Genomic DNA, 22362 nt, shown 5'->3' with positions numbered 1-22362 from the left:
ACGCACCACCATGCCCAGCTAATTTTTTGTATTTTTAGTAGAGACGGGGTTTCACCATGTTGACCAGGATGGTCTCGATCTCTTGACCTCGTGATCCACCAGCCTCGGCCTCCCAAAGTGCTGGGATTACAGGCTTGAGCCACCGCGCCCGGCCTTATTCCAACACTTCTAATTCACCTCACATCTATAACCATATGTGTATTTCTCATCATCTGCTGATAGAGAAGAGACCCAGGTCTAGTTTTCAGGTGGGTCAGTTTGATACGTTGGACCCAGATGAAAATGGACACACTGTTGCACTTCATCCTCACCTAGATGAGACCAGGAAAAACACTGTTGAGGAAAAATCCTCTTGGTGGTCTGTGTAAGAATGTGTCGAGAGCCCTGTGCAACTGCAAATGCCTTACTTGGTTGGCTAGAGTTCTGGAAGGAGCAAGATTAGGGCATGGAGGACACAGAGGTCAGAGAAAAGATAATATATATGGATCTATGGAAGGGGGCACAAAATGTGCAGATGCTGATATGTTATGTTACCTGGCATAGATAATTCACCACTAATGAGGCATTGAACCACCAAGTGGATAGGATGAATTGTCACGTGAAGGTCAATTAGCCTCTCTCTGCACTTACCTTATCCAGTGCTTGCAGAATAAAAAATACCTTATTGGAGTTAATATGGCTATGTATGAGCCCAGTAGCCTAAATTTCCTTGCTTTTAGGGTGAATTACTTATTGCTACTGCTGAATGAATATACTTAGTAGCTCCCAGAATCTTTATACTGGTTACTAAATTGTAAGAAACATGATGATTAAACTCTGCCAATATTCATGGTGATTCTTTCCATGTCAAAAGGCTATATTTTATATCTTTTTTAGCCTTGTATTCCACTGTTCTGCTATGCCAGTCCAGCACTATTTCTAGACATGTTCTACAATTGCTTCTTGCACATATTAGCTGTATCACTTAGCGTTATGGTGACTAAAACCTTTTCTTTTTGAAGCTGGGATAGTACTTTCCCACCTGTGGCTTGGCCCTAGTTACTGCTCTAGAAGAAAGGAGAGGAGACAGGCAGAACAAGTGCCATATCCACCTTAGGTAAGGCCTCTTCATGATCTCTAGGCATTAGAAGACTACCATTCCTTTATAATGTGGAGTGTTCTACTTCTCCACAACCAGAGAGTTTAGCAGAGTCTAAAGATTCAATGTCTTAAGTATCTCCACCCATGTTCCCCATCCTAGATTTTAGGGGCTCACTCCTTTTATATGAAGGCTGAGGCCTTAGCATATTAGGATAATTCAGCTTTTAATTAAGACAATCATTATTCTGAGTACGATTATGAATAATAAAATTCATAATTATGAATAAAATTGTGAATGACAATTGCAATTCTATTACAATTAAGTCATAACCTGATTATCAACACTCACTTCCCTAAAGATACAGGAGAGGTTCATACAGACTTTTTGGTATTCACATTTTGCCCTATGTAAATATTTGATGGGCTTGAACCAGTCATTTTTTTTTTTTTTGAGATGAAGTCTTGCTCTGTCACCCAGGCTGGAGGACAGTGGTGTGATCTTCGCTCACTGCAACCTCTGTCTCCTGGGTTCAAGCAATTCTCTGTCTCAGCCTCCCAAGTAGCTGGGATTACAGGCGCCAGCTAATTTTTGTATTTTTAGTAGATACGGGGTTTCACCATCTTGCCCAGGCTGGTCTTGAACTCCTGACCTTGTGATTCACCTGCCTTAAGCTCCCAAAGTGCTGGGATTACAAGCGTGAGCCACCACTAGTCATTTTCTTCACTCAGCACATCTGTGGCTGGCAACAATGATCAACTCACCCCATAGTACATGTAATTACTAGCGCTATCATATTTGTCAATGCTATACATACTATGTAAGCCAGTGAATCTCTTTCAACCTGAAATCCAACCCAATTCACTCATGAGTCATCACCTTTATTATTAGTAGTAATAGGATCCCTGTTTACATATGGCCAATGAGTGGTTGATTAAAAAGTCCATCGTGAGGATCTGCTTCCTAGACCTTTTTCTAGGAAGAACTCTCTTTGGGTTTCCTCTTAAACACACATTGAGATAAGAATTAAAGTGTATATAGTTTATTTGGATGATAGAAGAATATGCTGACAGAAGAATGGAGAAGATAAACGAGGAAGGAAAGGAAGCCAGTAAAGAGCACATTATCAAATCAGCTACCACTGACAAAGACAAAACTTAATCTAGTGAAGACAACTCCAGAAACCAGTCTGAAATACATGACTCATAGTTATGCAAACAAAATATGTGTGGTAGTTTGGTATTTACAAATGATTCTTTTAGGTCATTGGTTAAAGGCAAGCTGGTTTCCTAGGCATTCAATTTATATGGTTGTGCAAAGTCCTCTGCTCAAAAGGATTCTGTGGTTGATACAATGATCTATATTATCACCATACTGAAACACTTAATAATTTTAATAAGGCTTGATGGGGATATCATTGAATTTATAGATTCAATTCAATTTATAGATTCAATGCTATCTCCATCAAGCTACCATTGACTTTCTACACATAATTGGAAAAATCACCCTGAACTTTATGTGGGATCAAAAAAGCCTGCATAGCCAAGACAATCCTAAGCAAAAATAACAAAGCTGGAGGCATCACACTACCTCATTTCAAACTATAATACAAGGCTATAGTAATCAAAACAGCATGGTACTGGTACTGATACAGAGATATAAACCAATGGAACATAACAGAAGTCTCAGAAATAATGCCACACATCTACAACCATCTGATCTTGACAAACCTGACAAAAACAAGCAGTGGGAAAAGAATTCACTATTTAATAAATGGTGTTGGGAAACTGGCTAGCCATATGCAGAAAGCTGAAACTGGATCCCTTCCTTATGCCTTATACAAAAATTAACTCCAGATGGATTAAAGATTTAAACATGAGGCCTAACACCATAAAAACCTTAGAAGAAAACTTAGGCAATACCATTCAGAACATAGGCATGGGCAAAGACTTCATGACTAAAACACCAAAAGCAATGGCAACAAAAGCCAAAATAGACAAATGGGATAGAATTAAACTTAATAGCTTCTGCACAACAACAACAAAAAAACTATCATTAGAGTGAACTGGCAACCAACAGAATGGGAAAAAATTTTTGCCATCTACCGATCTGACAAAGGGCTAATTTGCAGAACCTACAAAGAACTTAAAGAAATTTACAAGAAAGAAACAACCCCATCAAAATGTGGGCAAAGTATATGAACAGACACTTTTCAAAAGAAGACATTTATGCAGCCAACAAACATGAAAAAAAAACTCATCATCACTGGTCATTAGAGAAATGCAAATCAAAGTCACATCGAGATACCATCTCACTCCAGTTAGAATGGCAATCATTAAAAAATCAGGAAACAACAGACACTGGAGAAGAGGTGGAGAAATAGGAATGCTTTTACACTGTTGGTGGGAGTGTAAATTAGTTCAATCATTGTGGAAGACAGTGTGGCAATTCCTCAAGGATCTAGAAATAGAAATACCATTTGACCCAGCAATCCCATTACTAGGTATATACCCAAAGGATTATGAATCATTCTGTTATAAAGACACATGCACACGTATATTTATTGCAGCACTGTTCGCAATAGCAAAGACTTGGAACCAACCCAAATGCCCATCAATGATAGACTGGTTAAGGAAAATATGGCACACATACACCATAGAATACTATGCAGTCATAAAAAAGGATGAGCTCATGTCCTTTGCCGGAACATGGATGAATCTGGAAACCATCATTCTCAGCAAACTGACACAAGAACAGAAAACCAAATACCGCATGTTCTCACTTATAAGTGGGTGTTGAACAATGAGAACACATGGACACAGGGAGGGGAACATGACACACCAGGGCCTGTTGGGGGGAGGCGGGGCTAGAGGAGGGATAGCAGAGGGTGGGGGGATTGGAGAGGGACAGCATTATGAGAGAAATACCTAATGTGATGGGTGAAGCAAACTACCACGGCACGTGTATACCTATGTAACAAACCTGCACCTTCTGCACATGTATCCCAGAACTTAAAGTATAATAAATTAAAAAACTCAATAATTTTAATAAGGCATTCTCAATTTTCATTTTGCCTTGGGACCCACAAATTATGTAGCTTGTCCTAATTAAAAGGTAGCTATTTCCAGGCAATTTTTCCCTAATACTTCTCTTCTTTCATGAGCTAAGGCAATGTGGCCTTCCACTGCTTCAGAAAAAGCCTTTAGACAAAACAAGAATCCCCTTCGCCTTCTGCTATGATTGTGAGTTTCCTGAGTCCTCCCAGCCATACTTCCTGTATGGCCTGTGGAACCGTGAGCCAAGTAAATCTCTTTTTCAAATAAATTTCCCAGTCTAAGGTAGTTCTTTATAGCAATGTGAGAACAGACTAACACATGGCTGTTTTAACTGTATCACTTTATGTATTACTGGCTAATACATGTTCTCTATCACAGACTAATGGTATAAAGATTTTACTTCTTTTGAGTAAAATATGGAAACTTCACTTTCATTGACTTTCCTTTCTCTTTCTCATGTTTATATGTCTTTGTCTTGAGTATTAGATAGTGATAAATTTTTGTAGATTTTATTCATCTGTCCTCATGTTCACAAATTTTATTTGCTGTCATTCGTACACTGTAATTGAGCTTACCCAGCAAGTTTATTATATTTGCTATTGTATTTTCTTAATCTTATACTTTACATTTTAATTTATTTTATAACTTTTAATACTATGGTGAGATTTTCTATTTTTAAAATTTTTCTTCCAGATAATTTATAATATGTTGTTGAAACAATTTAATGATGGCTACTCTAAATTACTTGTTAGATAATTCCAACATGTGGCATAAGTTAATTTTATTTTCTCATTCAAGTTGTGATTATCCTGATTCTTGGTATGACAGTATTTTATTTTTTTATCATATACTGGACCTGTTTTTATGATGTAAACAGGCACTGTGTTCTATTAAGTAATGTCAATTTAGCAGGCTGTCACTCAACTTATGTTTTGTATGCATGTCATAACCTACTTTTTTTGACTTTGATTCCAGTAACAGCTTAATTTTCAAAGATTATGTGGTGTCAGTTTTGTCTTCTGTTTTTTTGCGGTGCTTCTGGAGCTTCCATTTGTCCCCACTGGTGCTGCCTGATAAGGTGAAAGGAGTTTATTCACGCTGGGCCATCAGGGGTCTCTCCTCTGGCAGGGGTATCTCAGGCTAATCAGAAGCTACCTTTTCCAGGTAGTTAATAAAATGGGGCCTCTCCTCCACTTTGGACAAAAAAAGGTGTGCTTCCTTAGGTGATTGATTTTTGTATTGGGATTTATCTACTGATTCTCCCACCTGCTCAGTGTCTCTGGGTACGGACAGGGAGTGTCAGAAATTCCTCTTTTGGTCATATGCTTTTGCTTTTAATATTTTTTCTTCTAAGGTTCTTTAGTTAAACTATAAGAAATATCAGTACAGATTTCTTTATAGTATTCCAGTGTAGGACATTTAGACTCCCTTAATCTGAGGATTTGTGTATTTATACAATCAGTAGTAGAATTTGCTCAGGCTTTATCTATTTAAAAACTCACTAATTTGCCAAAGTTGTGTGTCCTGTCTTGCTGTAATGTATGTTCATCATTTGTTGAATTTTTCATTTTATGCTTATTGCTTAATTGTTCTTGTTACAGTCATCCTTCCCCTATTTGTGATTTAGCTTTCTGAGTTGTTTCAGTTACCCTCAGACAAGCACAGTTCAAAAATAGGTGAGCACAGTACAATTATATATATGCATATAACCTATTTATTACATATAAATTATTACATATATTATATGTAAAGAGAGACCACATTCACATTATTTTTATTTAGTATATTTTTATAACCATTATATTTTTTATCTTTTCTTATTTTTCTCTTATGGTGACAAATTTGTAAATTGAACTTTATCATAGGTATTCATGTATTTAAAAACATAGTATATATAGTGTTCAGTACTATCTGTGGTTTTTTGCTTTTACTGGGGGTCTTGGACTGTATCCCCCACAGATAAGGGTAAAACTACTGTAAATATTTATTTTTGTTTGTATACTGAACACTGTATAAATTATTCAGCTTTTAAGTTTGGTTTCTTATGTATGCATTTATTTAAAAGTTTGTCAAATTATTAATTTCAATATATGTTTTATTACAAATGATTCTATTTTTTATTTTGGTCAAAATAGGCTTTTTTAAAGTAATGCATTTTTCTTTTAGTAGGATTTCAATATATCTTTTATGTCCATATTTGAATTATGTGTCGAGTAGCTTTCATGGACTATTTCTTTCTGTTGCACGTTTAGGAGCCTAAGTGTTGCTTTTGTCTTGAATTCTTGAATAGCCAAAGTTTTTTATTTTTATTTTATTTTTTTAAGAACAGGTTAATGGTGTCTTTGTCAATATATCTATCTCTAAAATACAGTGGGGTTTATGTCTACTTTCTTCTTATGTACCAGAAACTTCATCCAAAAAATATATGTATATATATATTTTTATACATATATACGTATATATATACACATATATGTATATTTTAGACAAAGTCTCGCTCTGTCGTCCAGGCTGGAGTGCAGTTGCGAGATCTCAGCTCACTGCAACCTTCGCCTCCTGGGTTCAAGCAATTCTCTTGCCTCAGCCTCCCGAGTAGCTGGGACTACAGGCGCACACTGCCACGCCCGGCTGATTTTTTGTACTTTTTAGTAGAGACAGGGTTTCACCGTGTTGCCTAGGCTGGTTGCGAACTCCTGAGCTCAGGCAATCCACTTGCCTCGGTCTCCCAAAGTGCTGGGATTACAGGAGTGATCCACTGCACCTGGCCACCAATTTTTTTATTGAAATAAATTTCATGTTCAATATATTTTTTTGCTTGGCCTGCATGCACCTCTATCTATCACATTATTGTTAACAAATATAAATCTATTAGAAATAATATGTGGAAAGTTCACATTCTTAATTTGATCTTTGCAGTAGAGATGAATTTTTTTTAATTGAGTAAACTTACTATTCCATTGTCCCTTAAAATCTTTGTATATCTTTTACTATGTAGGGTCTCAAAGCAATCGACGTTCCTATTTCTATAGAGACCTTGATCTCTGAATTCTGTCTATTAGTCCTCTCAGTATATTTGAAAATAAGCCAAATCTTATACGAGCTCATTTCTTTCTTTTTTTTTTTTTTCCCATTTATTTTATTGCATTTTAGGTTTTGGGGTACATGTGAAGAACATGCAAAATTGTTGCATAGGAACACACGTGGCAGTGTGATTTGCTGCCTTCCTCCCCATCACCTACATCTGGCATTTCTCCCCCTGCTATCTCCCCCCAGCTTCCCACCCCCCACCGTCCCTCCCCTATTTCCCCCCAACTGACCCCAGTGTGTAGTGCTCCCCTCCCTGTGTCCATGTGTTCTCACTGTTCAACACCCGCCTATGAGTGAGAACATGCAGTGTTTGATCTTCTGCTCTTCTGTCAGTTTGCTGAGAACGATGGTTTCCAGGTTCATCCATGTCCCCACAAAGGCCCCAAACTCATCGTTTTTGATGGCTGCATAATATTCCATGGTGTATATGTGCCACATTTTCCCTATCCAGTCTATCGTCGATGGGCATTTGGATTGGTTCCAGGTCTTTGCTATTGTAAACAGTGCTGCAATGAACATTCGTGTACACGTGTCCTTATAGTAGAACGATCTGTAATCCTTTGGATATATACCCAGTAATGGGATTGCTGGGTCAAATGGAATTTCTATTTCTATGTCCTTGAGGAATCGCCACACTGTCTTCCACAATGGTTGAACTAATTTACACTCCCACCAACAGTGCAAAAGTGTTCCTGTTTCTCCACATCCTCTCCAGCATCTGCTGTTTCCAGATTTTTTAATGTTCGCCATTCTTACCGGCGTCAGATGGTATCTCAATGTAGTTTTGACTTGCATTTCTCTGATGACCAGTGATGATGAGCATTTTTTCATATGTTTGTTGGCCTCACGTATGTCTTCTTTTGTAAAGTGACAAAGGGCTGATATCCAAAATTTACAAAGAACTAAAGCAGATTTACAAGAAAAAAACTAACAAGCCCATTCAAAAGTGGGCAAAGGATATGAGCTCATTTATTTCTAATAATACTTTGCAAAATGCATATACTAGCCAAAGCACTGCAATTCTTCTCAGTCACTTCCCATAGTGCTACAGACTCACTAGGGACAAGATGTGCATTACCATATATTGTAAGCAACAATTTTACAAAATGTATTATGCTCTATAATTTAAAATTTTCAAACTTGAATATTAGTTTCTTCATTTCACAACTGAGCCAGTCCCAAATATTATTATTTCCCATAAGAACAGCTTACTTTTATGTATTTTGCTTGATATATATTGTGCAACTTATATAATACACAATAAGTAATAATCATTTTTAAATGTCAATAAATTTGACTACAATAAAATTAAGAAATTCATCAAAATACCTATGAAAGGTGAAAACACAAATTACTATCTTTGAGAAGACACTGAAACACAAAGATTAGAGAAAGAATCACATCCACAATCTGCAAAATCAAGGAATCCAAGATAAACAATTGAATAGAAAATGAGAGAAGAGAATTTACATTATTATTCCAATATCCTCTCATAGCCCTTTGTCATTTTTTGTGCATACTTTTGTTGGTATGCCTTCATTCCCAAAAGCCAATACCTGAGACTTTTAATAGAAGGAACACAGTCTGAATAGTTTGGTTTAGTTTATCTAAATGGGAAGTAGAGATTAACTGGGAAACTATGTTGTTCCAGCAGAACCCCTTAACAGAGTGATTGATTGTGGTGGCACAAATGTTCAATGCTCTCTTCTGGATCCCACAGCTATACTGATAATTGTGTCACAGAAACATTTCCTCATAAAATACCACTGTGTGAATCTTCAACTCAGGGGCTATTTCAGGAAGCTACAACCTAAGCTCAACACAAACTCTCACTTTAAATAAAGAACACAAGCAGCAAACCAGCATATGAAATGAAGCGAAACTTTAGTGGTCAGGGAAATAAAAGTTAAGTTTACAATTAGATTCAATTTTATATCATTTAAATTGGTAAAATGAAGATGTCTGAAATTACCAAGGGAAACTGTTCAAAGTTATTACATTTTAAATGAGGATGTGAACCAATGGGAAATCTATAAATCATTCTCAAGTGTATAAATTGGTACCAACACTTCCATAAATTATTTGACACTGTGTGTTAAGCTGAACATGCACATTTCATGACTCAAAAATTCAATTCCTAGATATGTGACCTGGAATCTTGCCACTCGAATTGTGGATTAAACCAAAAGCATCAGTATCACGTAAGATGTTGTTAAAATGTGGAATTTTAGTTGACACCTCAGATCTACTGCAACAACACCTGCATTTCAACAAAATCATTTGGTAATTCACATACAAGCTACACTATAAGAGTACTGTCCTAGTACTCAGGAAATATCTATGTCCTTATCTACATTTGCTAGTCTGGGTCAGGTGACTAGTTATGGTCAATAGGCTGAGAGTATAAATGGTATGTGTCACTTCTGGGAACCACAGGTTTAAGACCAGGTACGTGACACTCCAGATCTTTCTTCCCATGAAGTCGTGACTTGGAAACCATGTTTATTATATGGGGTTTCTGAATGATGGGTTAGCAAGAAACACTGATTTATCCCTTGGAGACACCTAGACTTAGAATAGATGATGCCTTAAATTTTATATTGACCCACACAAAGTTCAGATTTTGTAATAAGTTATGTTTTGCTTTTTATTCTGTACAATAAGAAATGCTTGAAACTTTGAGATGTAAGCTTGTAACAAGAAAACTTTATATGATTGACTCATACCATCTTTCCTGAAATATGTCCACAAAATATGTATATTCATGAATTAAAGCAAGTAGTAGACAACATTGACAGTTTCATGAAAAATTTGCCTAGATGCAGAGAGTAAACTTGCACAACTGTTTTAATTCTTTATCACAAACGTGAAATGAGAAACAAAGTCTCTCTATCATACATGCATCTGCGAGGGAGTCCTAAAACAGTAAAACTCTCTGTGGACCTAATAATAAAATTTGCAAACCCAAACTATAAGACTAATTTTACTCAGCCTTAGTATATAATCAATATAAATATATTTTTAAAGACGTGGTTCAACATTTCTAATGTTATTCTAATAGTAGCCAAGTAGTTCTTGAACATTAGTGACTTAAAAGTCTGTTTATTTAGCAAATACTGATAAATATAAAAAACTTATTTGGGAATTAAAAGGACCAAAATTTAATTACTTTCCATAGGTTAGTTTTGTTCTATTTTTTCAACCTGGAAATTTTCTCTTAACCTGATAAACTAAAGACAAGATTCTATTTCTTTTTTTCTTCCTTAAGAGCATATAAAAACAGCATTAATCATATAGCAAGTTTGCATTTTCCCATGTAGCAAAGAAATCACTATAAGAAGAAGAGAGAATGATGGGGAAAAAATGATGTATGCTTATGCTACATTCATATTCCACCTCTCCAGATATTATTTTTCATCCACATTGGATAAAAATAACTCTTTATTGTCAATTCTACATTGATACTCAACCCAATATAAATCCTTCTGGAATGCAATACTTTAGTTTCCTTTGTTGTATTTCTATTCGGAACTTAATATCTCACAGGATGACAACCCTGGCTTAGCATTAACAAATTTGAAATAAGTGTTTTATTCTTAAAACCAGAATTTTTTTTTCCTTCGAATCCTCTTTTGTATATATTTCTCTGATCTGCTTTTCTGGGATATTGAAATAGTAATTAATTTCACTTGTTCTTAAAAATTCTGCCCCTCTGAAGCCCAGTAGGTACTTTGCTTTTATTCTTCCAAGGATGCCTTGCAAGCAGATGGAGAAGTGGACAGTTTGTTGGCCAAGACCTAAATTCACTGTATGCCTCTTAACAACAGCTTTGGGTTGGCACCAAGTCTTTCTCACTTCCTTTTTTCTAAAAAGTGTTGACTCTACTTAGGTAGGTCTAAATAAGATGCTAAAATCATAATTAACTCTGGGCGGTAAAAGGCAACTACTGAGCAATAATTTTGGAAGCTAGCCATATGAGGAAAGATTTTAACCCGAAGATAGCACCACAGAAATGATACAAAGATGGACATGTGTGGAGACATAGAGATGCTAATAGTTGTGTAAGATTTCACAAGGTATAAACTGAGTTTTGTGCCAAAGCCACAAATACAAATTTTATTTGGAGACTTCTACAACCTAGAAAAAGTAAACAGCACAATAGGCAGCAATTGGCATTCATATGATACATTTATAACTGCTTTTAATGGCCACCAAGCAGCAAGTATCCTCTATCAATGTTACTGTAAGTAAGCCTAATATCATCAGATACATATCCATCCAAAGAATTACATAGGTCTAACTGTGCATGGAATGAACCAAGGAATAATGATGGTTAGTGATGCTTCATGTAAGAGGCTTTTAGTACCTACTTTAACCAATCCTTTCTATGATATACTGTACTTAGCCAGGTTCTCCATGACACCACCTCTTGAGGGACCAATAAGATTCTTATACACTCCAAGGAGAATAAGAAGTAAATGGCATTGGAGGGGGTTAGGATTTATCATTTTGTTGTACATTTAAGCACAGAGCTCTCCTTATGGAACAAAGGGTAAACTGTGATGTCAAAATTGTATTAATTGCTGGAAGTTTATAGTCTTTTGCAAATGCCCAAATCCCTTCCTTCATTAGCAATAACAAAATATTTCACCTGATATATGATGCCCATTTGGATAAATTTTTAAGTCAAGCACATTTTTATCCAAAAGGTTAAAAAAACAGACCAAGGTGAAGAAACTGTCTCATAAGAGAATGTGCATGGTGGGATAATATGATTTGTTGCGGCAGCAGCAACAAAAAAAGGGAGGCGTTTAAGGGAACACGCTGGAGCAAAATGTGACAGGTATGGACAAGACGAGGTATTTTTAGGGGAAATAAATGAGAGGATTCAGTGAGATTTATGATGCTATAAAATAGGAAGACACAATTGCATTTTATGAGACATTGTGGACTATATATTCATGATCACCTAAATGTTCTTAAAAGTCATAAACAATGTGAATAACTTACTTGGGGCTTTTACTTTAAAAATTGTTCTAGTTGGCCGGATGCAGTGGTTCATGCCTGTAATCTCAGCACTTTGGGAGGCCAAAGCGGCAGATCATGGGGTCAGGAATTTGAGACCAGCCTGGCCAAGATGGCAAAACCTCATCTCTACTAAAAATAAAAAATAAAAAGTAAATTAGCCGGGCGTGGTGGTGGGCTATAATCCCAGCTACTCAAGAGGCTGAGGCGGGAGAATTGCTTGAACCCGGTTGGGGCAGAGGTTGCAGTGAGTTGAGATCGCGCCATTGCACTCTAGCCTGGGTGACAGAGCGAGACTCCGTCTCAGAAAATAAAAATAAAAATAAAAATAAATATATTACTCATTTGTCATAGTGTTAAATATGTATTTGTAGTATTGTTTGATTAAATTTTATCTTTCTCACTGAACTGAAAACTCCATGAGGAGTATAACTACTTTGCCCACTACTGCATCTACTATCAATACAATACTTCTTATCACATGTTAGAAACTCAAAAAATATTTTAAATGCATGAAAAGTATATTTATTTGATCTATAGAATGATGAACATCAATTAGTTCAATAAAAAATATTCTAAGAGACTAGAATAAGATTACTATATTTGAGTCTAGCACTCAATTTTACAATTTAGAAATCATATTTTGTTTTTGAAATTACTCTTGATTAAAAAGTTCTGTCAGACTATTCATATACAAGGTTCAGCTTGAAAGCCATATAAAATTAGAATAATTCAAAGACAACTTTTTATAATAATAAAATAATGAATATTTTATATTTTTGTACTAGCTATTCCTCCACAGGAGGGGAGTTTGATTTTTTTCTTTGAAATTCTATGTTAGAAAATGATAGAATATCAATGAAAATGCCTAAATGTTCTGTTAATAATTTTTCAAACACTATGCTTTTGTTAATGAAAATGAAAGAGTATTTACTGCAAGTTTTAAGCTATACATAGAATATTCAAGCAATCTAAATACATTGATTATTCCAACGATTCTGATAGAAAGAGCAAGAACAATACTGCCAGGTTAAACCTTTTTCTAAAAATAAATATGCTTTGCAACTGCACCAAAATTTTTATTAAAGTATTTATTGAACAAATACTATGTGACCAACACTCTGATTACATATACGTTTATATCTATATAATATATAGTATTATGTAGATAAAATTTTTTTCCATATACTTGTTCATTCCATGAGACTTCACCTTTCAGAAATCTGAAATAGTGATATCTATTGCTTTTGGGAAGCTGCCACAGAAGATTCAGATTTGTAAAGACATTACATTTTTATATTTCTGTCTTTAAAATGTCAAAGTTTCAATTTCTTTTCCAAATATTAACCAAGAAGACTGGATAAAATCTATAATCAAGCAGAATCACTTCTCCGCTGCAATTCCCTCTCCTTCACAAATCTATGACGATCCTCAGAGAAGAGCAGGAAGAAGAAAAAGTTAGAAAAGAAACAAGGGAATTATATATAATGAGATCTCTGAGAATGGGCATTTATGTCCTGTTCCCACCACGGAATAGTCTCTTATGTGAAGAATAGCCATAACAAAATTTAGAAATATGACAACAGAGACTAAAGGACAGAGACCTCATTGTATCTGTTTACCCTGATAAGCAGCAAGTTTTACAATGTATAACAAATCATTGGACACTAGAAAATAAAGACAACTGTATGTGGTGCTCAGAAAGTTATAATGGAAGTTAAAATATAAAGGGAAATATACACATGACCTAAAAGGACAGGAATATAAATTCTAATCTGAATATAAGTGCAGAACAGAACAGTATTCAGCCACCAGGAATACTGGTGTCCCAAAACAGTAGCAAAGGTGAACCACAAAATTTAAATTGTATTGTATGGAGACACAAGTTACATGTCATATATGCTTGTGAGTGTTTGTATGTGTGTTGTGTGTGTACATATGAATGTCTGTATACAAATGAATGTGCATGTATGTGTGTTAGCCATCAAAAGAGGAATATCTGAAAACATGAGAACCAATATGTTCTAGTGTCCACGAAGCTAAAGAATCAGAACGCTTTAATAAGAGTAAAGTTTTTGAAAGCGATAAGTGTTTGAAAGGCAAAAAGGAAAGGAAAGTTGACTTTCAAAAATGGCATTTTAGTAAAACAGAAGTCTCATTCTGCAAAAAGTAGAATACGCGTGAGGAAATGGAAATAGCATGAGAAGGTGAGTCATACAAATAGTTATCAGTAAAAAAAAAAAAGATAAAAACGAGGATTGCTTAGCACTAGATTCAGGGCCTGCAGACCTTCCATCCTTCATGGCAGAGGCTTATCAGAGGACCGAACAACTTTGATTCATAGAATTATTTTAGTAGTAAAAGGGTGAGGTTTCCCAAAAACATTTTTTTTAGAATAACTTTAAGGCATCAGAATCCTGTGAACCCACAATATCTGAGACAGGTTCCAGTAAACTTAGAAAGTTTATTTAGCCAAAGTTAAGGATGCATGCCCATGGCACAACCTCAGGAGGCTCTGTTGACATGTGCCCAAGGTGGTCGGGGCACAACTTGATGTTACACATTCTAGAGAGATATAAGACAATCAATATATGTAAGATAAACATTGGTTTGGTCCGGAAAGACAGGACAACTGGAAGCAAATGTGGGACAACTTGAAGTGGGGAGGCGGATTCCAGATCATAGGCAGGTTAAGAGTTTCTAACTATCCTTTCCAAGAAGACATTCAGATATGCATTTAACTCAATGAGCAGAGAGATGACTTTGAATAAAATAGGAGGCAGATTTGCCCTAAGCAGTTCCCAGCTTGACTTTTCCTTTTAGCTCAGTGATTTTGGGGTCTCAAGATTTGATTTCTTTTCACAATACTCTACAACAATATTTTTCATTAAGTAAAAGCCAATACAGATGTTAGGATTCATTTCACATAAAATAATTTACTCAAGCAAAACAATGTCAGGACCAATTATGTCTTCAAGCATTATTAAGAAAAAATAATATTAATTTAAACACAAAATGGTTTTAATCTCTTCAAACTGTGCAGGCATATTGCTATGGAATTCAATGGTCAATTATGCTTATCTGTTTCGAAGAATTTCTTGATTTCTGCCTTAATTTTATTATTTACACAAAAGTCATTGAGGAGTAGGTTATTCAATTTCCATGTAATTGTATGGTTTTGAGTAAATTTCTTAGTCTTGCTTTCTGATTTGATTGTGTTGTGTTTTGAGAGACTAATAGCTATTATTTCAGTTCTTTTGCATTTGCTGAGGAGTATTTCACTTCTGATTATGTGGGTAATTTTAGAGTACGTGTCATGTGGCAATGAGAAGAATGTGTATTTTGTTGTTTGGGGATGAAGAATTTTGTAGGTATCTATCAGGTTCACTTGACCTATTGCTGAATTCAGGTCCTGAATATACTTGTTAAATTTCTGTCTTGATAATCTGTCTAATATCATCAGTGGGGTGTTAAAGTGTCCCACTATTATTGTGCGAAAGTATGTGTCTCTTTGAAGGTCTCTAAGAATTTGCTTTGTGAATCTGGATGCTTCTCTGTTGGGTGCATATGTACTTAAGACAGATTTTTTTGTTAAATTGAATTTGTTGCCCTTATGCCACGCCCTTATTTGCCTTTTAAAATATTTGTTGATTTAAAGTCTGTTTTGTCAGAAAGTAGGATTGCAAACCCTGCTTTTTTAGTATTCCATTGTTTGGAAAATTTTTATCTATCCCTTTTTTTTGAGCCTAAGTTTGTCATTGCTTGTGAGATGTGTCTTCTCTCTCTTTTTTTTTTTTCATAATAAATTTGTCTTTTAGTGTTAGCTGACCCTCGATGAAGGAGATGGGTCTTCTCTTGAAGACAGGATAACAACGGCTGTTGGTTCTTTATCTGGCTTGCCACTCTGTGTCTTTTCATTGGGGCATTTATCTCATTTATGTTTAAAGTTAGTATTGATATTTGTGGATTTGATTCCGTCATTATGATGTTAGCTGGTTCTTCTGCAAACTTGTTTATGTGATTACTTTATAGTGTCACTAGTCTGTGTACTTCAGTGTGTTTTTGTAGTGGTTTGTAATGGTCTTTTTTTTTTCCACATATTTAGTGCTTCCTTCAGGAGCTCTTTTAAGGCAGGTCTGGTGAGAACAAAAATACAACATACCAGAATCTGTGGGACACAGCTGAGGCAGCGCTGAGAGAAATTTATAACACTAAATGCTCACATCCATCAAAAAGTTAGAAAGAATTCAAATTAACAATATAACATCACAATTAAAGAACTTGAGAAACAATAGCAAACAAATCTCAAAGGTATCAGAAGACTAAAAATAACTCAAATTAGAGCTGAAATGAAGAAGACTGAGACACAAAAGAAGCATTTAAAGATCAACAAATCTAGGACCTGGGTTTTTGAAAAACCTAATAAAATAGACCACTAGCTAGACTAATAAAGAAAAACAGAGAGAAGATTGAATTGAGTCCCTGAAGAGACTAATAATAAGCTCTGAAATTGAGGTGATAATAAATAACCTATCAACCAATAAAAGCTCAGGATGAGATAGATTCACAGCTGAATTATGACATTTGTACGAAGAAGAGCTGGTACCATTCCTACTGAAACTACAACAAAAACTTGAAGAGGCAGGACTCCTCCTTTACTCATTCTATGAGGCCAGCATCATAATGATACCAAAACCTGGCAGAGATACAACCAAAAAGAAAACTTCAGGCCAAAATCCTTGATAACCATCAATGCAAAAATCCTCAACAAACTACTGGCAAACCAAATCAGCAGCACATCAGAAAGCTTATCCACTATGATCAAGTAGGCTTTATTCCTGGGATGCAAGGTTGGTTCAACATATGCACATCAATAAATGTGATTCATCACATAAATAGAACTAAATACAAAAACCACATGATTACCTCAATAGATGCAGGAAAGTCTTTTGATAACCTTCAACATCCATTTATGTTAAAAATTCTCAATAAACTAGGTATTGAAGAAACATACCTCAAAACAGTAACTGTCATATATGACAAACCCACAGACAATATTATACCTGAGCAAGAGCTGAAAGAATCCCCTTGAAAACTGGAATGAGACAAGGATAACCTCTCTCCACACTTCTATTCAACATAGCACTCAAAGTCCTAGTCAGGGCAATCAGGTAAGAGAAAGAAATAAAGGGCATTCAAATAGGAGGAGAGGAAGTCAAACTATCTCTGTTGGCAAATGGAATGATCCTATATTTAGAAAACCCCATAGTTTCAGCCCAAAAGCTTCTCAAGCTGATAAACAATGTCAGAAAAGTCTCAGGGTACAAAAGCACTGTCCAAAAGCTACTAGCATTCCTATACACCAACAACAGTACAGCCAAGAACCAAATCAGGAATATACTCCCATTCACAATTGTCACAAAAAGGAATAAAATGCCTAGGAATACAACTAACTAAGGAAGTGAAACATCTCTCCAAGGAAAACTGCAAGCCACTGCTTAAAGAAATCAGAGAGGACAAAAACAAATGGGAAAACATTCTATTGTTTTGGATAAGAAGAATCAATATCGTGAAAATAGCTACAATATTGAAAGCAATTTTTACATTCAATGCTATTGCTATTAAACTACCATTGAGATTCTTTACATAATGAGAAAAACTATTTAAAAATTCATATAAAACCAAGAAAGAGGCTGAATAGCCAAGGCAATCCCAAGAAAGAAGAAGAAAGCTTGAGACATCACACTACCAAAACAGCATTGTACTGGTACAAAAACTGACATATGGATCAATGGAATATAATAGAAAACCCAGAAATTAGACTTCACACCTACAACTATAGGATCTTGGACAAACATGACAAAAAAAAAAAAAACAATGGGGAAAGGACTGCCTATTCAATAAATATTGCTGAGATAACCGGCAAGCCATAAGCAGTAGATTGATACTGAACCCCTTCTCATAGGGTTTGGCTCTGTGCCTCTGCCCAAATGTCATGTTAAACTGTAACCCCAGTGTTGAAGGTGTGACCTGATGGGAGATGATTAGATCATGGGCATGGTTTCTAGTGGTTTAGCACCATCCCCCTTGTTCTTTCTCATGATAGAATTCTCATGAGATCTGGTTGTTTAAAAGTGTGTAGTACTTCCCCCTTCTGCCACCATTTAGAATGTGCTTGCTTCTTCTTTCCCTTCTGCCATGATTTTAAGTTTTCTGAGGCCTTCCCAGAAGCAGAAGTCTGCACAGCCTGCAAAAACATGAGCCAATTAAAAGGATTTTTTCTTTTTAAATTACCCAGTCTCAGGTATGTCTTTATAGCAGTGCAAGAAGAGACTAATACACCTTGCTTATACTATATAAAAACATTAAACAAGATGGAACAAAGATTCAAATGTTCAACTCCAAACTACAAAAACCCTGTAAGATAATTCAGGCAATACCATTCAGGACGTAGGCACAGGAAAACATTTCATGACAAAGATGACAAAGGCAATTGCAACAAGAGCAAAAATTGACAAATTGTATCTAATTAAACTGAAGAGCTTCTGCACAGTAAGAAACTATCAACAAAGTAGACAGGCCACCTACAGAATGGGAGAAAGTTTTTGCAAACCCTGCATCTGACAAAGGGCTGATATCCAGCATCTATAAGGAACTTAAATGAATGAACAAGAAAAAAAACATTAATAAGTGGACAAAGGACATGAGTAGACCCTTTCCAAAAGAAGACATACATGCAGCCAACAATCATATAAAGAAAGCTTAACATCTTGATCATTAGAGAAATGAAAATCAAAATCATAATGCAATACCATCTCATACCAGGCAGAATGGCTATTACTAAAAAGTCAAAAAAAAATTAAAGATGCTGGTGAAGGTGTGGAGGAGGAGGAACATTTAGACATTCTTGGTGGAAACGTAAATTAATTCAAACATCGTGGAAGGCAGTGTGGCATATCCTGAAAATCCTAAAGACAGATACACCATTTGATACACCATTACTGGCTATATACCCAAAGAAATATAAATTGTTTCATTATAAAGGCACAAGCATGTGTATATTCATTGCAGTACTATTCACAATAGAAAAGACATGGTATCAACCTAAATGCCCATCAATAATATGCTGGATAAAGAAAGTGTGGTACATATACACCATGGAATACTATGCAGCCATAACAATGAATGACATCATGTCTTTTGCAGGAACATGGGTGGACCTGGAAGCCATTATACTTAGCAAGCCAATACAGAAACAGAAAACAAAATGCCACATGTTCTCACTTATAAGTCAAAGCTACATGATGAGAACACATGGACACATGGTGGGGGAACAATACACACTAGGGCCTATTGGATGGTATAGGGTGGTACAAGGTAGAGGATCAGGAAAAATAAATAATGGGCACTAGGCTTAATATCTTGATGATGAAATAATTTATACAATTAACTCCCATGACACAAGTTTACTTATATAACACACCTGTACACGTATGGCTGAACTAAAAGTTTGTTTAAAAAAAAAACAAAAGAGAATTACACTTACATGAACATTGATTGTACAGTCTCCTGGGCAAAAATTTTAATTACTTTCAAGCATCATGTACTTTCCTGCCTATACGTGGTAGCTGTCTATCTTCCCAAGAAGCTGAACAGCCAGGGTACCAGTATACTCACTGTGGCTCTCTTCAGAAACTGGATCAATTATGTGTACTGCCATATTTGGAATTGCAACTTTTGGATTTAAAACAGGGAATCTGGATCTCTGGAACCAAGTAAAAGTCAAGGAGTCAATAACCAGATTAGTTTCTGCCAGGAAAAGGAGAGCTTAAAGATAGAGGGATTATTTTAGTTCATTAATTAGAAGTAGGCTTTCCTGCAACCAATCCACCACACTTCAGCAGCCAGGTTATCTAGAACTGATATTCATGGGAGTCCCCATTTGTTCTCTTGGGATGTATGAGCTGCTAGGTAACTTGAAAAAGTTTTAGCTGTGTACACAAGGATAGACTGATCAATTAATATAGATGACTTAATTATTCCCTCATTTACAGCTGAATTTCTGCCTTTGTTTCAAAATTGAAAATTTAATATAGTCCAGCAAGAGTAATGGCCTTATTGAACACTTTGGCCAGTCCTGTTCTTAACATTTTCAGAATAATATTTTTAAATAAAGAAATTTAACTTTCAGTCATTAACATAAGCTTTTTCTCTATTAAGTCATTCTTTGAGCCTTAAGAATCAAATAATAAATGCAAAGTATGTACTGGTCTGAAATAACATTTAGGAATAGCATTCACCTATTATTAAGACTTAATATGGATTTTGTAAGGGCTTGCATGTATATGAAAGTAACATTGTAAAAGATAAAATCATTTGAAAAAGAAAATGGAAATGCAGTTTAATGTTAACTTTCTATGAGTCAAAGCAGAGTAAAAAATTTAAAACATGAATACTTCCTACTTTCCAGATATTTTATTGTTTTTCCTAATAGAGTATACATATGGCTAAATTATTTTTTCTTATTTCCTCTGGCAGTAGTCTCATATTTTATAGACATAAGCTTGAATTAATTTTGACGTTTAAGAAAACATCCTGTATTATAATTACTACGAAATAGGAATTTTCTTTCACTTTCTCTTGTATTATATCATATAAGTCTATCCCAGAACATTATTAGGGTTAACATGTGTCTTATATTGTGATTTTAATTCAAATTGCATTACCTGTCAGGTCACTGCTATTTTCTTTTAACCTACTATTTTAAATACTTTTATTTACCTCAGACTAAATGATTTTGCATTAGTTTTTCTAAAAGATAATTGATAAATAATAATTGTATATATTTATGGAGTATACTATGATGTCTTGATGCATGTATACAAAGTGAAATAATGAAATGTGAAAGAGTTGAACTCACAGAAATAGAGCATAGAATGGTGTTTGCCAGAGGCTGGAGGCTGAGGAGAAGTGGATGGGAAAAAGTGAAATATTGGCCAAAGGGTACTAAGTTTCTGTTAGACATAGATGTAAGTTTTAGTAATCTATTACAGAACATAATGACCATAGTTAAAAATAATGTGTTGTATAGTTCAAATTTGCTAAGAGTGGTTTTTACATGTTCTCAATACAAAAATAAGTATGAACAATGAGAACACACAGACACAGGGAGGGGAGCATCACACACCAGGGCCTGGGGCGTTGGGGGCTAAGGGAGGAATAGCAGGGGGTGGGGGGATTGGGGAGGGATAGCATTAGGAGAAATACCTAATGTAGATGACAGGGCAATGGATGCAGCAAACCAGCAGGGCACTTGTATACCTACGTAACAAACCTGCGAAATCTGCACATGTACCCCAGAACTTAACGTATAATAAACAATTTTTTTAAAAAAGGAAAATTATGCTTATATGAATGAACTTCAAATTAAAATTTAGTGAAAATAAGAGTAAAATAATAAGTATGCATGGCAATGGCTATGCTAATTTGCTTTATTTAATAATTCCACCTTATTTATTAGTTTTTCATTTCTGCATAAGGAGTTACCCAAAATTTACCAACTTAAAACAACACACACATATATTATATCACAGTTTTTGTGAGTCGGGAGTCAAGGCACAGTTTTGCTGTATCTTCGGCAAGCCTGTAATGAATATATTGGCTAGGATTGGAATCTCATCTGAATGCTCAACTACAGATGGATCCACTTCCAAGGACACTCTGGTTATTTTCTTGAGGTTGTAGGATAGGAGGCTTCTAGTTTGTTGCTGGATGTGCATGAGATGGGGTGTTTCTTTCAATTCTGAGAGGTTGCCTGCAGTTTCTTGCTATGTGTCTCTTTCCATAGGCCCTGTCTGTCTGAAGATCAGTAGGTCTTAAAGGAAAAACTAAGACTTCAAAATTGAACCTCCTAGGGTAGTCTAAAGCCATGCACCAGATGATTAGTATAGAAAATGGCTCAATTTAAAAGTGGGCAACTCTAAGTCCTATTTAACTTGTATAATGAATTATAAAAATAATGAGTTTGAGTTGTTTCACTTATTTAGTAGCCTTTTCCCTCAAAATGAAATATTTCAATGAAAACGAATGGAGAAAAAATGATACCTTCATAATTAT

This window comes from Cebus imitator, unplaced genomic scaffold, assembly GCF_001604975.1.
Source record: "Cebus imitator isolate Cc_AM_T3 unplaced genomic scaffold, Cebus_imitator-1.0 Scaffold305, whole genome shotgun sequence".
In the NCBI taxonomy this organism is placed as follows: Eukaryota; Metazoa; Chordata; class Mammalia; order Primates; family Cebidae; genus Cebus; species Cebus imitator.
This window is presented reverse-complemented; position numbering follows the sequence as displayed.